Consider the following 17,757-nt stretch of genomic DNA (forward strand, 5'->3'; position numbering starts at 1 on the left):
TATCTTATTACTTTCCTTAGTAACAGCACAAATTTAAAGTTGTATGGACACTCAAACTGTTCCAACTACCTTAAGACTTCTCTTTTATGACCTCTAACACTCTTCATAAGTGGCCAAAATACTAGTCTCCTATTGAACAAAAATAACTGGATTCTAAATTGAGTTTGGGATTAAAATGGCATCTGTTCTAGCTCCTAATTGTAAGTGAGAAACTTAGGTATAATCAAGCTCCATTTGGAGAGGGATTTTGCCACCATTAGTAGTTCTGCTCTGGCACTATGGTAATTTCAATCGGATCAGCACCGTGGCAGTGTGCATTGCACTAAACCAGTGGTCCGCAAACTCATTAGTCAACAGAGCCGCAAACCGCGGCTCACAAGCTGCATGTGGCTCGCGAGCCACAGTTTGCCGACCACTGCACTAAACCCAAGGTCTACAGAGTAGAATTAGTGTTCAACTTTTTATCTGTATTTATGTGACATGTCCTTCCTGTAGGCAGACATGTCCTGTCAAGATATGCCATCTTTGAAAGTAGAAAAGAGGTATACCTTACCAGCCGTGGGCAAACTACGGCCTGCGGGCCGGATCCGGCCAGTTCGGCTGTTCTATCCGGCCCGCGGAACCGAAAGAGCGGAGGGTTCTCTTGCTCTCCCCTCCGCTCCTTTACTTTGAATTTATATTAGTTCACACAAACACTCCATCCATGCTTTTGTTCCAGCCCTCCGGTCCAGTTTAAGAACCCATTGTGGCCCTCGAGTCAAAAAGTTTGCCCACCCCTGCCTTAGACTCTGGTCACCACAATTATCTTTAAGGATGAATCTGTTTTCAGATTGAATTGATTCAGATTATCACTAAACATAGCATACTTAAAATTGCATTCATCAAACATTTATTTGACATGTGTTACATTCCAGGTACTCTGCTAGATGTTGTAGATACAGTGATGAAAGACCCAGCCCCTAACTTGAAGGAGTTAATAGATTAGTGATCTCAAGTAAACCAGATAACCTCAAGTGAAGTCTGCACTAGACAGTGTAAAAACTTAATATCTAACCCAGATGGGTCAGGATCTTATAAAAGAGGTTAAAATAGATATTTTAAGGGCCTTTAGCAAGGGAATAATGTGAACATTTTTCCTTTTATTATTTTTATTTATTTATTTTCTTTTTAATTGAATTTATTAGGGTGATATTGGTTAATAAAATTATTTAGGTTACAGGTGTAGAATTCTATAATAGATCATCTGTATGTTGTATTATGTGTTCACCACCACAAGTCAAGTCTCTTTCTATCACCATTTATCCCCTCATTACTCACTTCCATATCCCCCTCAGGTAATCACCATAATGTTGTCTGTGTCTATGAGTTTGTTTATATGTTTGTTTTGTTTAATCCCTTCACTTTTTTTACACAGCCCTGCAACCTCCCTTCCCTGACAGCTGTCAGTCTATTCTCTATCTATGAGTGTATGTTTTTTAAAATTATGTGTATATTTTTATTGATTTCAGAGAGGAAGAGATGGGGAGAGAGAGGTAGAAACATCATTGATGAGAGAGAACCATTGATCAGCTGCCTCCTGCATGCCCCACAGTGGGGATTGAGCCCACAACCCAGACATGTGCCCTGACCAGGAATCAAACTGTGACCTCCTGGTTCAGAGGTCGATACTCAACCACTGAGCCACACCAGCTAGGCTATGAGTCTGTTTTTATTTTGTTACTTTATTTGTTACATGAGTGAAATCATATGGTACATGTCTTTGTCTGACTGACTTTTTTCACTTAGCATAATGCTCTCCAGGTAACTTTTTTTTCCTTTTAAAAAAATGTATCTGATAGCTGTGAGGGGATGAATTGTAGGGCTAAGACTGGTGGTTTGGAGAGCAATGAGCAGGTTGTTATAGTGATTAAGGTGAGAGACAACTTTTTCACCCAGCACCTGAACTCCCCTCCCCTCTGAGAGCTGTCAATCTGTTCTCTATCTGAGTCTGTTTCTATTTTGTTTGCTGTTTTATTTTGTTCATTATATTTCATATATGAGTGAAATCATATGGTATCTTTCTCTGACTAGTTTATTCCACTTAGCATAATACTCTCCAGGTCCGTCCATGCTGTTGCATATGTAGATTACTTCTATTCATATTTACAATATTAGAAATTAACCCATGAAAGGAATGGGCCTGTATCTGATGTGGCTAATTTTCAAATTTCTCTATGTGAAGTACTTACTAATAAAAATAAAATAATTCTATTGACAGTTTTTCTGTGCAGGGTAAAGGATTGATATTGATCTGGACAGAGTGACTGGACCATATATTGGAGCTCAAACTATAATCAAACTCCAGCCTAATATTCCTAAATATGTGGGCCTTACCTTTCACATCAGGCCTTCCAGAGAGATAGCTGTGGTACAGGGACCTTAGGTGAATATGGACAGTGGCAAGCCAAAACTGAGCAAAAAGTGGTGGTAATCATTAGTTCCAGGGTGTCTGACATGTTGACACAGCTGCTGTAAGGCTTGTTAAGGGGTCCCTGCACCAACCTCCTGGGTACAGTGGGAGTGGAGAGAGCTGTGAATGGGTCAACTTGCTCCCTTCACAGCCTTTCACAAGGACAAGCTACTTTGCAATAAAAGTTAGCTAAAGAGATGCCAGAAAGCTGAGAAGAAGGTAGTGGAGAAGGAGGCCAAGCATAAAGAGCTCAGTCAGAAACAACTAAGCCAGGCCAATGCTGCTGCCACCAACCACAGCACTGACAATGATATAGGTACCAAGGAGAAGAGTCTGTACCCAAACAAATACTACAAGATCTGTAGCCAGGCAGTCCACCAACTAAAGGTCAGTGGGTAAGACCCATACCCATACAAGTTCCACGTAGACATCTTACTCACTTCACTCAAGAATACAGTCACCTGCAGCCTGGGGACCACCTAAGTGACATCACCTAAAGGTGACAGGTAGGATCCATGCCTAAGGAGCCCCTAGTTCATCTTCTATGACCTTCAAGGAGAGGAGGTCAAATTGCAAGTCATGGCCAATTCCAGAAATTATAAATCAGAAGAAGAATTTATTTGTATCAATAACACAAACTATTTCAGGGAAACATAACTGGAATTCAGGGGAATCCTGGGAAAACCAAGAAGGATGACCTAAGCATCATTCCCTAAGACAGTGGTCGGCAAACTCATTAGTCAACAGAGCCAAATATCAACAGTACAATGATTGAAATTTCTTTTGAGAGCCAAATTTTTTCAACTTAAACTTCTTCTAATGCCACTTCTTCAAAATAGACTCACCCAGGTCATGGTATTTTGTGGAACAGCCACACTCAAGGGGCCAAAGAGCCGCATGTGGCTCGCGAGCCGCAGTTTGCCGACCACGGCCCTAAGAGATCACACTGCCATATCCTTGCTTGCATATATTATCTCATCTTTACTTTGGCCTCAAAGACAAGGAAACATGATATCTTCAGAGACACTTGTGCTTAATCCTGAATGACTTTGTGAGGCAGATATTGATCATCTGCTCTAAGGTCATCACATAAAAAAGAAGTTTCTTGGATGAATTGGAATTCATAGAGATTGAAAGTCCCATGATGAATAACATCCCAGGGGGAGCTGTGGCTGTGCCTTTTATCACCTACCACAATGAGCTGGACATGAATTCACATATGAAAATTGCTCCAGAACTCTACCATTAGATGCTGGTGGTTGGTGGCATTGACCAGGTTTACAAATTGGATGCCAGTTCCTGAATTAAGAAATTGATTTGATTCACAATTCTGAGTTCACCACCTGTGAGTTTTACATGGCTAGGCAGACTATCATGATTTCATGGAAATCACAGAAAAGATTATTTCAGGGATGATAGTGAATAGTATTACAGGCAGTTACAAGCTCACTTACCATCCAGATGGCCCGAGGGCCAAGCCTGAGAGATTGACTTCACCCCATCCTTCTGGAGAATCAGCATGGTAGAAGAGCTTGAGAAAGCCCAGAGGGTGAAGGTGACAGAAATCAACCTCTTTGAAACTGAAGAAACTCACTCACAAAATTGTTGATGATATCTATGTGGCAAAAGCTATTGAATGTCCTCCACCTGGTACCAGTCAGGCTCCTTGATAAACTTCTTGGGGAGTTCCTGGAAGTGATGTACCAATCCTACATTGATCTGTAATCACTCGAAGATATGAGCCCTTTGGCCAAATGACACTACGCAGAGGGTCTGACTGAGCACTTTGAGATTTTTATCATGAAGAAGGAAATAGCAATGCCTACATCAAGCTGAATAACTCCATGAGGAAGTAGCAGCTTCTCAAAGAACAGGCCAAGGCCAAGGCTGCTGGTGATGATGAGACCATGTCATAGATAAACACTTTTGCACCACCCTGGAATATGGGCTGCCCCCCCACAGCTGGCTGGGCATGGGCATAGAGCAAATCACCATGTTTTTCATAGACTAGTCTAATAACATCAAGGAAGTACTTCTATTTCATGCCATGAAACCTGAAGACAGGAAAGAAAATATAGCAACTGCTGATACACTAGGAAGCACAACAGCTAGCACTTCTGTATAGAAAATAACTGCAAGTCACATAACTCGGGCATCTTTGCATTTCTAGGAAAGATCAAGGACTGCAATGAAATTCTTGTACATGGTTATCCATTTGACTGTTGCAATTTATTCACCAGAAGAGAGAAAATGAATTAACAATTCCTGTTTTGCTTCTTGTTACTAAATAAACCATTTCCCTAAACAATTAAATTTAAAAAAGCTATGGGCCACAGATAATGTGCAGCCAAAGAACCCACAGAACTTGTTAAACTATATATTCCCCAGACATACTGAATCAGGGCATGGGGACCTGAGAGTTCAGTGTTTTAGCAAGTTTCCAGGGTTATTCTCATGCATATTAAAATTTGGGGATCATTGATCCTGCCCAATAGTTTTCAAATTATGATCTGGGACCACAAATCCCTGAGGCTGTTGCAGGGGTCCATGAGGTCAAAACTATTTTCATAATAATATGTAGACATTTTCCATGTTTCACTGTGTTGACATTTACATGGAGGGCATACAAGCAGTGATCAGCAAAAACTGCTGGCCCCTTAGCACAAATTAAGACAGAGGCACCAAACTGGATTGTATACTATACTTCCATGCATTTACAGTAAAAGAAAATGTCAGTTTTACCTAAGAATGTCCTTGAAGAATCAATAAAAATCATTAATTTTATTATCCTGTTACTTATCCCACTTTGTCATACACAAATTTTTGTATATTCTGTGTGCTGAAATGGGAAATAGGCATAAAATACTTCTGCAGCAGACCAAAATATGATAGTTGGCTGAAGGAGAAGCACTTGTATGACTAAGTTGTGAGCTGAACTAGCCACTTTCTTCAAACAACTCCTTTTTAACTTAAAAGAATGACTGACAAACAGTGGTTACCCAGACTTGGATGTTTAGAAGAACTTTTCTCCAAAATGAACTAAGTGAGTCTGTTATATCAAGAAAATAATGACAGCATTTGTTGTTAATGATAAAATTTAACTGTATAGCAAAAATTAGAACTTTAGAAACCTTATACATCACATGAGCTTGACAATTTCCTAATAGTTAGACTTTTCTGATGTCATCAATGGTTATACAATATCAAAAAGCAACTGTGATTTTTTTGGTATTATGTATCTTGAAATGAGTCACCATTTCTGAGAGCTGATTAACTCAATAAACCAGTACTTTCCACTGACCAATGCAAGATATTACAAAATCATGTATAGATAAAGAATCCATTAATTATACAAGATAAATCAATGTATTTTCATATAAGGAAGTACAGAGTTCTTTGGTATGGTTTCAATTCTACCTTGCACCTAACCTTTAAGAAACTACCAATTGTTAAGTGTTAGTGTAGTATCAAAGAAGAATATTGAAAATTATTTGAAAATGCTATTAGAATATTCATTTTTCTAATTGCATATCTGTGTGAGTACAGATTTCCTTCATACATTTCATTCAAAAAAAATCCCAAAAGATCTGATGCAGAAGCAGATATGAACATTCAGCTGTTTTCTATTAAGTATGCCATTAAAGACCTTTGCGCAGATGACAGGGCCACTTTTTATTCCATTTTTGGGGAAATACAGTTATTTTTTATTTAAAATATGTTAATTATAATAACATGTATTTGTGACTGTTATTTTAAATGAATAAAGAAATAGTTTTAAAATTACTCAGTGTTAATTTCTAATATTGTAAATATGAATAGAAGTAATCTACATATGCAACAGCATGGACGGACCTGGAGAGTATTATGCTAAGTGAAATAAACTAGTCAGAGAAAGAAAGATACCATATGATTTCACTCATATATGAAATATAATGAAAATAAACTAGCGAACAAAATAGAAACAGACTCATAGATAGAGAACAAATTGACAGCTCTCAGAGGGGAGGGGAGTTCAGGTGATGGGTGAAAATGTTGAAAAGATTAAGCGGGGGAGGGGGGAGAGGTGCCAGGGGAAGGACAAACATGCATACACACAGACAACAGTATGGTGATTACCCGAGGGAAAGGGTAGATAAATGGTGATGGAAGGAAACTTGACTTGGGATGGTAAACACACAATACAATATACAGATGATGTATTAGAGAATGGTACACCTGAAACCTATATAATTTTATTAACCAATGCTACTGCAACAAATTCAATAAAAAAGTAAAACAAAAAATAGTCTACATAAACAAAAATTTTTTGGTATAAGGTGGTCCAGAGATCAAAAATTGAAGAAATGCTGATCTAGCCATTGGGTTCTTAAAAATATACTAAACATATCACTACTGGAAATTAGAATAGCCCAGGCAGGACTAACCATATTTTAATAATACTAGGAATTGTTTACCTGAGTATTACCTGCCATCCAAAAATTATGTATCTGTGACCTTTTTAAAAAAGTATTGTTTGGAGTATTATAGATGTCCCCGTTTTCCCCCCATTGATCCCCTTCACCCAGTTCCCAACCTGCCCCAGGACTTCATCAGTCTACTGTCTGTGTCCACAGGTAAGATCTTTGGTTAATCACTTCCCGCACCCCCTCTCCCCCGCTTTCCTCTGAGATTCATCAGTCTATTCCTTGTTTCCATGCCCCTGATTCTATTTGACTCACTATTTTATTTTGTTCATTAGATTTCTTATTTGCTTATTTTGATTTTTAGATTTAATTGTTGATAGATATGTATTTGTTGCCATTTTATTATTCATATTTTATCTCTTCCTCCTCCTCTTCTTTCCTCCTCCTCCTTCTTCTTCTTCTTTTCTTCTTCTTCTTCTTCAATACCCTTTGACATTTCATGTAATACTGGTGATGAACTCCTTTAGCTTTTCCTTGTCTGTGAAGCACTTTCTCTGACCTTCAATTCTAAATGATATCTTCGCTGGGTAGAGTAATCTTGGTTGTAGGTCTTAGCTATTCATCTCTTTGAATATATCTTGCCACTCCCTTCTGCCCTGCAAAGTTTCTCTTGAGAAATCAGCTGACAGTCTTTTGGACGCTCCCTTGTAGGTAACTAACTGTTTTTCTCTTGCTGCTTTTAAGTTTCTCTTTTTGTCTTTAATCCTTGGCATTTTAATTATGATGTGTCTTGGTATGGGCCTCTTTGGGTTCCTCATGTTTGGGACTCTCTGTGCTTCCTGGACCTGTAAGTCTATTTCTTGCACCAAGTAGGGGAAGTTTTCTGTCATTATTTCTTCAAATAACTTTTCAATATCTTGCTCTCTCTCTCTTCTTCTGGCACCCCCATAATGCTAATGTTGGTACGCTTGAAGATGTCCCCAAGGTTCCTTACACTATCTTTATATTTTTTTTATTCTTTTATCTTTTTACTTTTCTAATTGGGTGTTTTTTGCTTCCTCATATTCCAACTCATTGATTTGGTCCTCGGAATCCTCTATTCTACTGTTGAATCCCTGTAAATGATCATTTCAGTTAGTGTATGCTTAATTTATGACTGGTCCTTTTTCATCTCTTTGACTTTCTCACTAAGATCCTTGAAAGTCTCATGAAGATCCTTGAGTAACCTTATAACCATGGTTTTGAACTCTATCCAAAAGTTTGCTTGCTTCCATTTCTTTCATTTGTGATATGTTCCTTTGTCTCTGCATTTTGGCTGCTTTCTTGTGTTTGTATTATGTAGAGTTGCTATGTCTCCTGGAATTGGTAGAATGGCCTTGTGTAGTAGGTGTCCTATAGGTGGCTAATCCTCCCCAGTCACCTGAGCCGGGCCCTCTAGGTACGTACCTGTGTGGGCTGTGTGCAGTTTTGTAGTTGAGCCTTGATTGCTGTTGGCGTCACTGGGAGGAATTGATCTCCAGACCAATTGGCTGTGAGGACCAGCTGTGACTACAATGGGAGAACTGTTGTGCAGGAGACACCCTTATGGAGCAGGACTTTGGTGCTCACTGAGTCTGCCCCTTGAGTGTGTCGCTTATGGTTGTGAGGGTTGTAATCTGCTATGATCTGAAGCTGTCCACCAAGTGCACTGGCTCTAGGGTCCCCAGGGATGTGCAAAGTCAGCCACTGCCTGGAGCTACCCTGCAGGAGCTATTTTTATTGGGCTTGGAGGTGCCCAGGCAAGGCCCAGCTGTGAAGCAAGGCTAGGCTCATGCTAGTGCAGAGTCTTGGGACTCTCATTGATAGGTTTGGGGCATGATGACCCAGCTGCTTGTTAGATTTTAGCAAAGTCTAATGCCAGAGCCAGGACAGGCCATTCATATGCAAAAGCCGCTGCAAACAGGTTGGGTGGAGCTGCAAATTGGATGGGGCAGGGTTTCTGGGAATCACCACGGTCTCTGGGAATCAAAAGGCAGAGCAAAAAATATGGCTGTCAGTCAGCCCTGTGACTGGGAAGATCCCAGAACAGGAACAATGACCCCTGCAAGCACCCCTTTCTGGGAAAAAGCTGCCCCCAAGTTCCTGCCCTGATGCCAGACAATCCAATTCCTCTCCATATATGTCTGGGTCCCCCAGAGACTCTGCCTGGCACTGGAGCTCAGAGGAAGTGGGACCTTGTAAATTCATTTCATGAGCCTGCCCTTTCAAAGGAACAGCAGGGCTCCAGCACCCTCCATGTCACTGAGCCCCAATCCCCACTGTTTTTACAGCCCAAAGTTACAAGGACTTCTTTTCCCAGCTCTGGGAGCCTGGGATAGGGATCTGGTGTGGAGCTGGGACCCCTTGCTCCTCTCAAGCAATCTCCGCAGAGACGAGAGATGATCTCCCTCCTGATTAAAAAAGCAGCACACATGGGTGCCAGACCAGCCTGTTCCACACCTACAGCCCTCCTACCAGTCTCAGTGTGTTTTTTTCTTTACTTCTCTTGGTATAGGACTTTCATTCAGCCAGATTTTAGGCAGTTCTGAATGATGTTTGTTCCGTATTTTAGTTGTAACTTTGATGTATTTGTGGGAGGCAGCAAGTACAAGGCTTTTACCTATGCTGCCATCTTGACTCTCACATCTGTGACCTTTTGAATAGCATTACTTCTAATTCCCTAGCACAGTGGTCGGCAAACTCATTAGTCAACAGAGCCAAATATCAACAGTACAACAATTGAAATTTCTTTTGAGAGCCAAATTTTTTAAACTTAAACTTCTTCTAATGCCACTTCTTCAAAATAGACTCACCGAGGCCATGGTATTTTGTGGAAGAGCCACACTCAAGGGGCCGAAGAGCCGCATGTGGCTCGCGAGCCACAGTTTGCCGACCACTGCCCTAGCATCTTTAATATACTGTTTCCTGAAGACTCCATCTACCAGAGATTTTTGTTTTTGGTACTACATCCAGTCTGTAACCCATTTCGTAATAGAGTACAGTCAACCTCCATAGTTGTGATTTTCTCATGCCCTCATCTGCAGATTTAACTAAACATGGGTTAGAAATATTTGGGGTGGCCTAGCCGGTGTGTCTCAGTGGCTGAGCATTGACCTATGAACCAGAAGTCATGGTTTGATTGCCAGTCAGGGCTCATGCCTGGGTTGCAGGTTTAATCCCTAGTGGAGGCAGCCAATCAATGATTCTTCCTCATCATTGATGTTTCTATTTCTCTCTCTCTCTTCCTTCCTCTCTGAAATCAATAAAAATATATTTTGAAAAAATATTTGGGGTGAAAATGTTACATTGTTGCTACAGTGTACTGTGTAGTTAGGTTTACAATGGCTGCATCTGTATTGAACATGTATAGACTTCTTGTAATTATTCCCTGAACAATACAGTATAACAACTATTTACATAGCCTTTATATTAGGTATTGTAAGTGATCTAGAGATGATTTAAAGTATTTGGGAGGATGAGCATAGGTTACTAGTATATGCAAATACTATGCCATTTTACATAAGGAATTTGAAGAGCCATTTTAAGGATTTTGATATCTACAGGGGTCCTGCATCTAACCCTCCAATATTATGAGAGACAGCTGGATTGTCTTCAAAACCTATAGCAGAAGTATTTGGGAGTTCAGGGAAAATAATAGAGGCAACTTGCTGTATTATATATAACTGTGTGCCTTTGTTTCATATGTTGGCTTAAAAGAATCCTATCTAATAAAGAGGGAATATGCTAATTGACCATCACTCCATCACAAAGATGGCTGCACCCACAGCTGAGGCCAAGTTCCCATAAGGAGCCTTAATGAGGAATCAGTAGGGACCTGAGGCTATGCCCTCCCCCGCCCCCATGGGGCTTGACAGGGGACCTCAGGCTGCGCCCCCCCTACCCGGCAGGGCTTGACAAGGGATCTCAAGGTGCACTTCCTGTCCTGGTGCTGGGCTAGGGGACCTCAGGCTGCTCCCCCCGCCCCAGTGCCAGGCCTGGGGACCTCAGGCCGTGCCCCCACCAGGTGGGGCTTGACAGGGAACTTCAGGCCACACCCCCTGCCCTGGCACCAGGCCGGGGGACCTTAGGCCACACCCCCGCCTGTCAGGGCTTGACAGGGGACCTCAGGCTGCACCCCCTGCCCAAGCACTGGGCCAAGGGACCTGAGGCTGTGCCCTCCTGCCTGGCTGAGCTTGATAGGGGACCTTAGGCCATGACCCCCACCCAGCGGGGCTTGACAGGGGACCTCAAGATGCACCCCCAGTGCTGGGTCGGAGGAACTCAGACCACACCCCTGCCCAGTGGGGCTGGACGGGGGACCTGAGGCTGTGCCCCCCTGCTGGTGGGGCTTGACGGGGGACCTGAGGCTGCACCCCCCCGCCTGGCAGGGCTTGATGGGGGACCTCAGGCCATGCCCCCCACCCAGCTGGGCTTGACAGGGGATCTCAGGCCGTGTCCCCCACCTGGTGGGGCTTGACAGAGGACCTCAAGGCACACCCCCACCCCGGTCTGGGCTGGGGGACCTCAGGCCACGCCCCCCGTCCTGGCGCCAGGCCAGGGGACCTGAGGCTATGCCCCCTGCCCGGCAGGGCTTGACAAGGGTGGGACTGGCCAGGTCTGGATCCAGCCCAATGGGGGTGAGCCGGCCGGGTCTGGGTCTCACACAATTTTGAGGTGCATGTGGGTGGGTGGGGACTTGACTCTGGGTCCCGTGGTGAGCGCCAGACTCTGATAGGAGGAAGGTTTTCATATACATTTTACTAATTTTCTTTCATCTCTGACACTTCTATTATAGAGAAAGGGCAAATAGCAATATTAAATTATTTCCTCTAATTAATCCCCTTTTAATGTGTATGAATTTCGTGCACCGGGTCACTAGTCTTACTAATAATAGGGTAATATGCAAATTGGTCAGGACACCGTCATAGTAACCACTGATCAGCAGGCTGTGTGCGCAGCAGGTGCGAGTGGGCAGGGACTTGCAGCAATGGGGTCTTGCATCACACCATCCGCGCAGCTCCACCAGGGATCCGGAGGCCTCCATGCACTCCGCCAGGTGTCCCATGGGCTCTGCGGCCTGGCCCAGGGACAGGGCCCGCTGTGTGCCCCTGCCAGGGAGCCCAAATCCTAGCCTACCTAAAACATGGCTGTGTGCCATCATATCAGTAAGAAAGGGACATCCCACACTTGGGGCATCTAAGTCACTGGCCTAGAGAAGCAGGGTTTCAGATAAGGGGATGAAGCATTCCACTGCTATCTTGAGTTTGTGGTTTCCAAGGAAACAGCCAGAAGGGATGATAAACCCTCCGCAAATGGCTCAGCTGGCACCTATCTAAATGACCCCAACCCTCCCTGGATCAGGCAGGTTCCTGTGGAGCGTAATCTCCACGCAATACAATGAGGCCCCAGTTTCGTCCCTGGTGATCTCATGCCCGTTAGCTGGGGGCAGCAGGGAAGGAAGGGAAAAGGCATCACCCAGGGCAGCTCGGGCGAACATACAGAAGGAAACCATGTCTGTCAGATAACTCCCCTGTCACCCCTTTCAACATGTCCTTTTACACGGGAGTCTCAGTTCACCCAAAAAAAGAACGTGCCCATCAGACCAAACTCAGACCCCAAAGCCCTTTCTCTGGAAGAACACAGGCAGCCCATTCTGATGGCCTGGAGTTTTCCAGCTCACCCTCCTCACACCCAACTCCAAAGCTTGAACACATGTTTGGATTCAAATCACATAGCTCTGTGGCCGTTGCCATCTGAGTCTCTTCAGGGTCAAGGGCGTTTTGCAAGGTTGTTGCACCCCCACCCCGCCCCAAGGCAGGGAATTCAGGCGCAGCACGTGGGCCGCTCTGGCCTCCCTCTGGTCCCCAGCAGAGGTTCGACTTTTGAAGACCCTGCTACCAGCTGCCTGGCCCTGCCCAGCCCAGGGCAGGAGCCACCGCACAGCAGACACACTCACCATCTCCCCAGCACTGGCTTCTGGCGCCACACAGGAGCTCATTCTGGTGCTGGAGGGTTGTGGAGCGGCAAACAAGAGCCCTGGAATCAAACAAACAGGATCCAAGATCAAATTTCTATATATTATGAATAACTAGAAAATGTTTTTTTGCCAGTAGGTCTGAGAAGAGACACCCTTTATTTATATTAACATTTTAATTTAATGATATTCAGTAACAGTAGTAAGAGTTGCTACACCCTATTTTATTACCTTTGTACCCAAGATAGGCACATGCCAAAACCTTTATTCATTGTTGAACATTTGAAAATGGAACCTGTATTTCTTCTGTTGCTTAATTGTCACTTATTTCTAACCTGTCCCTCTCCCCAAATACTTCAGAGTGAAAATGTGAAAAACTTGAGCCATATTGTGTTATTAATGATTTTTAAATAGGAAGTTCGAGGTGAACACAAAATACAATATACAGATGATGTATTATAGAATTATACACTTGAACCCTATATAATTTTATTAACCAATGTCACCTCCAATAAATTCAATTAAAAATAAATAAATAAATAAATAAATAATTGAGTGACTGCTATATTTGTGGTGGTATCAAGGTAAGTCTGGTTCAAATTATACTGGACTCAGGAACTGGTGTTCAAGCAATTAGGGTTCAGATTAGCTATTCTTGACCATTAAATTGTAAAATATGAAGTGGTATTAACACTAGAATTCTAAAAAATGCTGGGGGTTGTTGAGGGAATTGGAGCGATTGAGCAAAAAAAGGAAACAAGGAGAGAGAACTCATGGACATGGACAACATTGTGGTGATTTCAGGGGGAGAGGTGGGTAGAGGTGGATGAGGGCATAAAGGGGATAAATGGTGATGGGAAAAAATAAAATTAAAAATACACTAGAATTGTAAAAAATGACAGCTCTTTCTGATATTCAACTTTGAAAATGTATTTATCAGATACAGTGCATTAAAATTTGTGAATAAATCCATAATTTATCTCTACAAGTTAGATAGGCATTTAACTAATTCTTTTTATGATTTGCTTAATGATTTTGCCTAACAGTTCAGGAAGGAAAAGGATGTAAATGGGCTCACAATCACCTTTGAAGCAAAGTGCAGATTTAGAGAGATTCAAATCCTGAAATGACATATTCTGTGATCAGGGTTTAGGCCATAGAGGTTTCTTGTCCAATTAATGGTCAGTTTTCATCATCAGAGACTTTTAGCATAGTTCCCTTTTCACTGCAGGGGAGGGGGATAGAATGGGTGCTATGCTTTTTTGAAAAACAAAATGAAATTAATAGTTGATTTGGAAATTCTAGAAAGATAAAAGAAAAAATGTAGTCATAATCTTTTGCCAGACTTGATTTTAGAAATTTATTACAGCCTTACTTCCTTCAGGCAAAAACTGCAACCCAGTGTTCTGATTCTCACCTCAGTGTTATTTTTGATGCATGATGCCCCTTCCCTGGCTCAAACTCTAGTCTATTTCTGGTTACCAATTTTTAAATAAAGAGCACTATTGAATTCAAAAATATCAAAACAAATACAATTTTTTATTTTACAAATTATTGGACACTGAAGGAAATTAAGTTTTCTTTTTTACATAGGAAGAAATTCTAGTAAACCAGTATCAGTTCAAAATATGATTTGGGAATTATTTTTTTCTACTACTGGAGGTGATAATAAATGTACACAATTCGTTTTACTGGCTTAGTCCATATTCTTCTTAGTACTGAATGTCTTATATATAGGAGACATTTGCAAGTGCCTAGAGGGAAGAGACTATGTTTTTTTCCTTTCTGTAACTCCAAGGCCTAGCACAGTGTCTGGCATATATATAGATACAAAAAAAAACCCTTAATGAATGAAATTAGAGGTACTATCTTTTCTATAATTGCTCCTATAAGAAGGTTAATTGAACCATACCTTGATTTTATTAGTACTGTGTCTCAATCAACTGATCTGTGCAAACCATATTTTGCTTCTTAAGCCTGGTACTTTCCAAAGGTGATAGTTGGTATAGTGAAATTTTGGATTAAAAGGTGGAAAACTTGGCAGCTTGTATAAGAGTCTATGTATTGATATATCAACATTAGTTTTAAAGATCAACTGTAACGCCCTAGCTGTTTTTGCTCAGTGGATAGAGCATCGGCCTGCGGACTGAAGGGTCCTGAGTTCGATTCCAGTCAAGGGCACATGCCCAGGTTGCGAGCTCAATCCCCAGTAGGGGGTGTGCAGGAGGTAGCCAATCAATGACTCTCATCCTTGCTGTTTCTATCTCTCTTTCCCTCTCCCTTCCTCTCTGAAATCAATAAAAATATATATCTATCCTATATAATAAAGAGCTAATATGCTAATTAGACTGAACAGCAGGATGACTGTCCGGACGACCACCTGGACGACCTTCCAGATGAAGCAGGGGCTGTGAGGGCTGGCTGAAGCTGCGAGGGGCTGCGAGGGCTGGCCGGGGCTGCGAGGGCTGAGCCCCTTGCACAAATTTCGTGCATCAGGCCTCTAGTCTATAATAATAAAAGCCTAAGCGACCATCGCAACCAAATGGATAACCGAACAGGCTTCTTGGGGCGACTAGGCCGGCAGTGGGGTTAGTGAGGGACAACCAAACGACTGAGCAGCAGGCTGTGTGGGGCGACCAGGCCAGCAGAGGGGTTAGTGAGGAGCGACTAAACAACTGAACAGCAGGCTGCGTGGGGTGACCAGGCCGACAGGAGGGTTAGTGGGGGGGCGACAAAACGACCGAGAAGCAGGCTGCATGGGGTGACCAGGTCCACAGGGGGGCAGTTGGGGGCAACCAGGCTGGCAGTGGGGGGCAGTTGGGGGTGACCAGGCCAGCAGGGGGGGGCAGTTAGGGGCAATCAGGCAGGCAGGCAGGTGAGCAGTTAGGAGCCAGTGGTCCCGGATTGTGAGAGGCCAGGATCATGCCTAAACTGGCAGTTGGACACCCCCGAGGGGTCCCGGATTGGAGAGGGTGCAGGTTGGGCTGAGGGGACCCCCCCTCCATGCACAAATTTCGTGCACTGGGCCTCTAGTATATATAAAAGGTTAATATGCTAAGTGTCCTTCCCTCCATCCAGGTAATGATGTCACATAGCAACGCCCGGCTTCCTCTCCCTAGCAATGACTAGCCTCCTTGCAGTTTCTTCAGCCCAGGAACAAGACTTGCTTTATAGCTAGGTGGAAATACTTTACACTGTAACCAAATATCTGTGAAGTGTTTTCTTATGCCTCATCTCATTTGATCCTCACAGAAGTCCTGGAGTAGGTAGATAGGAGACTCACAAGAATCCTATTTTCTTTTCACTAGACGGAAAATGGAGATTTAGAAAGCTTAGAAACTTGACCTGACTGAAAAGAAGTAAGAAATGGTGGACCTTGAAAATGACTTCAGGTTTTCTCACTGCGCAGAATAGTCAAGCACTGCTGCAGTTCAATATTTTACCCTTTGTTCTTCCTGTGCTATCTACAATAATAATCTGCTTTGTGTTGATATTTACTGCTGTGTTACTGCAATTACCTGAAAGAGAAGTTGGGGTGCTTCACTGGGCTGGAAAAAGTTTAGCTAAATCAGAAAGCAGGCCTAATTAAGCAAGTTTGTTAAAAGGCTAAGTTGACTCGTGCATGTGCGATACATATAAAGCTCTTGCTGGCACCAATCGCATGCGTGCGTTTGATCTGTCATTGTTGATCGTGAATTTGGTTGACACTTCTATTATAGAGAAAGGGCGAATAGCGATATTAAAATATTTCTTCTAATTAATTTCCTTTCAGTGTGCATGAATTCATGAACCAGGCCACTAGTGTGTATGTGCGTGTGTGTGTGTGTGTGTGTGTGTATTATTTTTAAAGGTGAACTGTAAGGATGTTTTGAAGAAATATCAATAATTTTAAAGATTGTTATATAACTTTTAATTTAATGTTGTACTACTATATGAATAAATTGAGAACCCAAATTCTGCAGCATAAAGAACATATATTCATCAGCAGATAAGTGGATTAAAAAACTGTGGTACATCTACACAATGGAATACTACGCTGCTGTAAAAAAGAAGGAACTCTTACTATTTGCAACGGTATGGATGGACCTGGAGAGCATTATGCTAAGCGAAATAAGCCAGTCCAAGAAAGATAAATGTCACATGATCTCACTCATTTGTAGAATATAATGAACAAAATAAACTGATGAACAAAAATAGATCCAGAGACACAAAAGCATCAAACAGACCATCTTACCTCAGAGGGAAGGCAGGGGAGGAGGGTAAGAGATCAACCAACGAACTTGTATGCCTGCATATAAACATAACCCATGGACATAGACAGTAGCAGGGTGAGGGCATGTGCTGGGGGAGTGGGAGCATCCGGGAAGAGGTCAATGGGGGAAAAAGGAGACATATGTAATACTTTAAACAATAAAGAATTTATATTTTAAAAAAGAACAACAACAAAAAGAACATATATTCATTCAATGTATAAGTTGATTATCTGTTAATTGCACTTGGTTTTTTGAGGGCCAAAACTCCTACCTTCAAAGATCAGTTCTCATAAATACTTGAGAAGTACTTTGAGTTTCTCTAGGAAGGGAATATCAGTATTACATCCTTCCAAATAGCCAGTAGATTATATTTTACTCATCCCTTTGAAAAATGCCAGTCTATATTTTCTAATTCTTATTTAAGATGAGAAAATCTTCTGGCTTTTGTGTATGTGTTTTCAATGTTCACTTTCTATTCCTCAACACACCAGAAATTAGAGAGATTAAACATTCAGAATAAGTTCTGAATAAGACCACATATATGGTACTTATAATAAATGACTAACTTTACATACAGAATATATCTTGTGATGCTTTAAAAATCAATTACAAAGTCATTAATTTTAATTTGAGAAGTTTGGAACTAGCTGAAACATAGTA

The 17,757-nt window shown here is 42.1% G+C and overlaps 1 protein-coding gene and 1 pseudogene across 3 annotated transcripts in view; both read left to right on the top strand.

The window, feature by feature from the left end:
- The window catches only part of RNF128 (ring finger protein 128), a gene marked incomplete at its 5' end in the record, with an annotated part of 144,850 nt that overhangs the window by 68,848 nt on the left and 58,245 nt on the right, over window positions 1–17,757 (top strand). The window lies entirely within an intron of this gene.
- Window positions 3,029–4,574, top strand: LOC308240450 (lysine--tRNA ligase-like; annotated as a pseudogene). Its single transcript has 2 exons — window positions 3,029–3,169; window positions 3,390–4,574. The product of its transcript is annotated as a lysine--tRNA ligase-like (transcript).

The sequence above is a fragment of the Plecotus auritus genome (assembly GCF_963455305.1).
Source record: "Plecotus auritus genome assembly, chromosome: X".
NCBI lineage: Eukaryota > Metazoa > Chordata > Mammalia > Chiroptera > Vespertilionidae > Plecotus > Plecotus auritus.